Raw genomic sequence first — 6,023 nt, forward strand, 5'->3', positions numbered from 1 at the left:
GGCATAAGGTAATATAGTAGAAAGATAGTAAATGGTTAGACCAAATAGGTTAAATGGTATTATTTGACATCTCATGAACATTCGAACGCAGGCCGATTCAAAGCCAATCCACAGAATGTACCATACACATCCGTATTGAAAAGACGTGCTCCGGGCAAGAACAAGTAAGCAGACCACATGCACACAGAGGTTTCAAGTGACCCTTTCCAAAATGGTCGTGTCTAGAAGAAAATCTCCAGCCAGGTTAGGGCTGTATAATGTACCAAGTGAAGGTTTGATGTAAGATTTCCCCTTCAGGGAACTAGAATAGAACAGCTACATCACACATAAACCAAGGGACAAACGCTCAAACCGGTAAACATCTATTCATGTTTCCTGTGTCAGCAACAATTCGAAATCATTTTAAACCATGTAATCTTTTACCAATTAGCCTGGTGATAGAATCAATCTGTGTACTCCTGATCTGCTGTACTCCTGTTCCTAGAGTTAAAAGACTTGGGCGGCGAGGATTTAAAGTTGGGTCTTTTGTTTAGCCAAGTGGTTATTGCGGTAATCCGAACACAAGCGACACTTTAAAAGACTGCCAATCATCCATTACATTATCTAGATTGAGCATTATTTAGGCAAGGATGGACAGGCGTGACCTAACTCCGATACACGCCAAGAAGGAATATCCCTAGCATTTGTGATGGAACTTTGTTTTCCGTTGTCAACAATGAGTCATGAATATAAACATACATACATGCAAACGTAATGGATTCATATGTACCAAAATTGCAGAAATATCAGTTTTCTTACTCTTAGTTATCTCAAAAAATTGAGAGTGATGCACTGTAATGTACTTAGAGAAATTGTAAATCACCAAAAACAGCGAGCAGGACGGGTTAACTTGGAGACGTGGACGACGAAGAGATGATGATGAAGGATATTGACTTTGATGTGATGCTATAGAAAATGTAAATGATTTATATACAAATTCTCCTAACCATCCGACTATAGTAACCCTTCGTCCATTCATCGACTCTAAAGGATCGTGGTAAAGATCATGACTTCTCATATAGTATCTGGGAACATATTGGAAGATATCATACGATATTTGTTTAATTGTGAGGATCTGGACTCCTGATATAGTATGTAGGAAGATATGGGTTCCTCAGAGTAGGTAAGAAATGACGGTATTCGTGCGTAATTACGCCTGCTTCGTATCATTGGCATAACACACACACACACACACACATACACACATACACACACACATACACATACACTAACACACACACACACACACACACACACACACATACACTAACACACACACACACACATACACACACACACACGCACACACACACACACATACACTAACACACACACGCACACACACACACATACACACACACATACACTAACACACACACACACACACATACACACACACATACACTAACACACACACACACACATACACTAACACACACACACATACACATACACACACACACACATACACACACATGCACACAAATCACGCACACACAGGAACGTTTATGTGTGTTTATGAGTGTGTGTGCGTGTTTGGTGTTTGAGCGTGTGTCTGTGTGAGGTGCTGTTATTCGCCGTAAACAATGCATTTGCTAAATATTGAAACGTGCTGGCTGGATCTGTCGCCGAATATTGATTATCGGAGGCCTTAGATTGGTCGCGAGGCAAAGTGTCTCAAACAAGACGATCTGTGCAAAGAGCAAAGTTTGGAAGATGGTTCTGTCCGTGTGATTCATTTAACGTTATGTAATTAACAATCGGCACGATTCAATGGAACTAAGGATGGTATACCAGGAAACGCCAGAGGGAGCTTGTGTTTGATTGACAGAATGCTCTCCTAGACAAAGACGTTAGGCCGACCGCGGTGTTTCTGTCGTGCCTGCCTGACGCGCGACATAATTATCTACAGCATTTCATCATCAAAGACAACGCGCCCCGACGCGATCGTGGGAACTCTGGTGACTGGCACGTACGCGTTGGTGTTAACAACGGCAAAGTTTCGGGAAGCGATCTCATTCGCAATGACTGGCACGAAAGCATTAGCAAACGGCTGGGCCTGGCCTTGTGTTACTGAAGATTCCATTCAAATAATTCAAAACTGTTCCTTTTAAACTTCGTTAAGTGATTACACAGTTCAGAATTAGGTGTCATTCTATGGTGAAGTCTCTTCGCTCATAACCTCAATCAGTAAACATGACTGAAGACGCAGCCCAACTGTCTTCAAGATGAATATAGACATGAATAAATCTTGGCGCATTTAACCTGCCATGACGCTTTTGGGACTTAAATTCGCTTTTTTAATGGGTCGGATGGGTGTTACCAAGATGGATAATTGGTCCCTTCTTCAGGGTCAAGTGTCACGCATTAGTCAATCCTTGTTTGTTTGTTTATTATTCCTTGTTGTGGCTCGGGAACAATGGGACGCCTCATGCAACATAAACAACAAGTGCTGATGTGCGGGAATGCGAGATCTGTAATAAAAGTTTCAAGCCGTTCATTTCATTAACAGTTCAAACCTTGGTTCAAATGGCGATTCTTTAGTATCTAGTAGACTTGAGGTATTAAGAATTTACCTTATAAGAAAGAAGGAATTGTCAGAGTCGCACAAGAAATCCTGACTTGCTACTCTAGGTGTCGTCTTTTGATACCACGTATAAAAGTAAGCAAAAAAGCACACTCCTTCATTGAATCCGGGGTAATGAAGAACTTAAATTGGGTAGCAAAAGATTGGCTCCTTCTTCTTAACGGTGGTTTGTGTTAAAGCTTCGTTCTCAGGAACATCTTTATCTTAGATGACAAATCTAACCTAGGAACGTAATTCTAAGGGGCGAAGGCCCGAATGTTCCACAGTACCCCCGGTACATGCAGGCCCGAATGTTCCACAGTACCACGGGTACATGCAGGCCCGAATGTTCCACAGGACCCCGGGTGCATGTAGGCCCGAATGTTCCACAGTACCACGGGTACATACAGGCCCGAATGTTCCACAGTACCCCCGGTACATACAGGCCCGAATGTTCCACAGGACCCCGGGTACATACAGGCCCGGATGTTCCACAGGCCAAAGGTACATACAGGCCCGAATGTTCCACAGTACCCCCGGTACATACAGGCCCGAATGTTCCACAGGACCCCGGGTACATACAGGCCCGGATGTTCCACAGGCCAAAGGTATATACAGGCCCGAATGTTCCACAGGCCAAAGGTACATACAGGCCCGAATGTTCCACAGTCCCCAGGTACATGCAGGCCCGAATGTTCCACGGGTCACAGGTACATGCAGGCCCGAATGTTCCACAGGCCACAAGTGCATGCAGGCCCGAATGTTCCACAGGCGCCCAGACTGCAATGTGATGGCAGATTGATGCATAGATTACATTAGCATAAAGATTGTATTTAGACACATGTTAATCACGTGATATAAAGTGGTCAAGCGTTTCACTTTTATTACCAGGAAAGAAGTATAACATAGAAAAAGTTCACTTCTTCCGGAATCTTGAGGTAATGAGGAAAAAGACGCAACAAAAGATTCGCCCCTTTGTCTTAACGACGGTTTGTTTTAAAACATAGCTACGTAAAAGATTATAAAGCAAATTTTTGTGTGGTTCTCCTGTCGATTGGACAGATGAGGAGGCAGACAGGCTTTTTGCCTGTTTTTGCCTGTTTGCCTGACCTGCACATTACTTTTTATGGTGAAGGAGGGGTGTGCAATTCCTTCTCCACCCTCTCGTCTACTGGAGCACTAAGTTTCACAGGGGTTATTGTATGCAACGTGTGAGACGGCTCCAGCAGATGCAGCTTTGTTGTTCGGAGTATCCGTCTCCTAGGAGGACTTCCAACCAAGGATGTAAGGGGTTCCTCCTACCCCCGACTCGTGTGCCATGGCGGGTGCCGCTCATGCCCGAACATGCCCCTAAGGCCTGTCTGCCACAAAGCCCCACCAAGGCGACACAACGCCACTAGCCGCAGCTAGATACTCATTTACACATGAATTAAGTGAGGAAAGTCGTGTAAAGTGCCTTTCCCAAGGGCACAAGATCGGTGACACGGAAGCTGGATTCGAACCCGCAACCTCTCGGTCTCGAGCCGCAAATGCTGCCACTGCGCCGCGCGGTCCCACATAAAGCAAATACAAGCACAGTAGTATACCATATAATATAGTACAGTATAGTATAGCATTGTTCCAACACAAAACTTAGGTTCATTGAATGAATTATTTCATACTTCTGATTACAGGTGACATCTAGTTATGTTTCCTCTATCAACGACAAATGGAAATTTATAAAATTTGCCTAATGATGTTTAATCATCGCTCGTCTCGTCGAGCTCGTTCGGCGGAAATTTTAGGGTGTTTCTGTGCAGATCTCCTCCAACTGCTATATTTGCTACCTTCTGTCTGAGACAGACAAAATCCTGATGCACTATCACATGGCAGCACGTACGAGGTGCAAACCTCTTATTGCAAATACACACATCATAATAGAAAGGATGGTGCTTATTTTACAGTCAGGACGAGAGTAGTGTGATACCTTCGTATTTGTATGCTTACTACTTGTAGCCGTCTCTTATTAAAGGGATATGAAAAGACAGAGATTCAGCTCTGCAAGCAAAAGGCCTCGACAGACGTGATCACGCCGGGCTAAGCAGATGTGACATGACGAACTGATAAGTTGAGCTCAAATTCACCTTTATTCTTTAATGTTGCAAACGGCATGTTTAAAAGTAATTAGAGTCATGGCCTCAATGCGTTACTTTAGCATCCTTAGATATAATGTTCGTAATTTTGCTGTAGATTCAGACTTGCTGATCACTCAACATCATCAGCTGAACGCACTTCGATGGGAGGTCATTGGCCGACCGAGAGGGTTCACGCAGACAACTGTCTTGATAAGATCAAGATAGGAAACAATCGCTGTCGTCTGTCGATCTGATCATGCATAAAGGTCGCAGGTTAATTTGCACTAGATGATGACTTTGTTTTCGCCAGATGGTGCGCTCCATTGGCCATCCAAAACAGGTACAGTCGTATACATCACTCTACATTTAATACATCACTCACAAACTAGTATTTTAAATGAAATGGTAGCCGAAGTGATGCCAAACACTACATTCGCATAACAATTAGATTTGGAGAGACCTGAACACGTCATTCAAACGAGTCAAGCGTTGCTTTTTAAAACCAGCGATTAAAGTGTACAAAACCTACAGTCGTCTTCACATAGTTTGGGGGTAAATTAAGTGAAGAACAATAAAAGGGGTTAACTAAAGATCGCTCCTTTTTATCCTGACGGTATTTTGACGTCTTTCCCAGGACCGCCTCCATGTAAGCTGGCAAAACTGATCTAGGTACTTTATTTTGGCCAATTTTCCACGCCACACGGAATGCCAGTGACGGTAACCACACATGTCTGATATAAGCCACAGGACCGGGGACTGTGCGGCGAGCTCAAAAGCCAGGTGCGAAGGACAAGTCTCCATTCATCAACAGGGGAGTCAAAGGTCACATGTGAGACCCGCGGGGTGGCCAGGACGAGAGGGACGTGTGTGTGTGATAGTGGGGCTATTGTTGTCAGAAGTTAAGCCTAATCATTGTGAGAATCAACCAAGCATATAAAGCAGATTGCCAAAACAAACTTGGGTCTCTTCAGTCGAAAAATATTCCACATTGTCCCGTTAGTGTTCTGACAAACCACAAGCACAAAAGAGACACAATACCTCTTTAGACAACTGTGATGTTGGAGAAAAAAGTCTCCACATTCCCTGATGGTAGATCGAATGATCCGCATGATTATAGAACCAGACAAACTAATATACCATAATATAGCACAGTACAGCATTGTTCCAACACAAAAATTGGGCTCATCGAATACATTCTCACAAACCTCCGATTACCGGTAACATCTAGTAATATGTTTTCTTTGTCAGCGACAAATCGAAATCATGTTAAACTGAATATTCCATCTGAAATGACCCCCTTACAC

This window comes from Branchiostoma floridae, chromosome 5 (genome assembly GCF_000003815.2).
Source record: "Branchiostoma floridae strain S238N-H82 chromosome 5, Bfl_VNyyK, whole genome shotgun sequence".
In the NCBI taxonomy this organism is placed as follows: Eukaryota; Metazoa; Chordata; class Leptocardii; order Amphioxiformes; family Branchiostomatidae; genus Branchiostoma; species Branchiostoma floridae.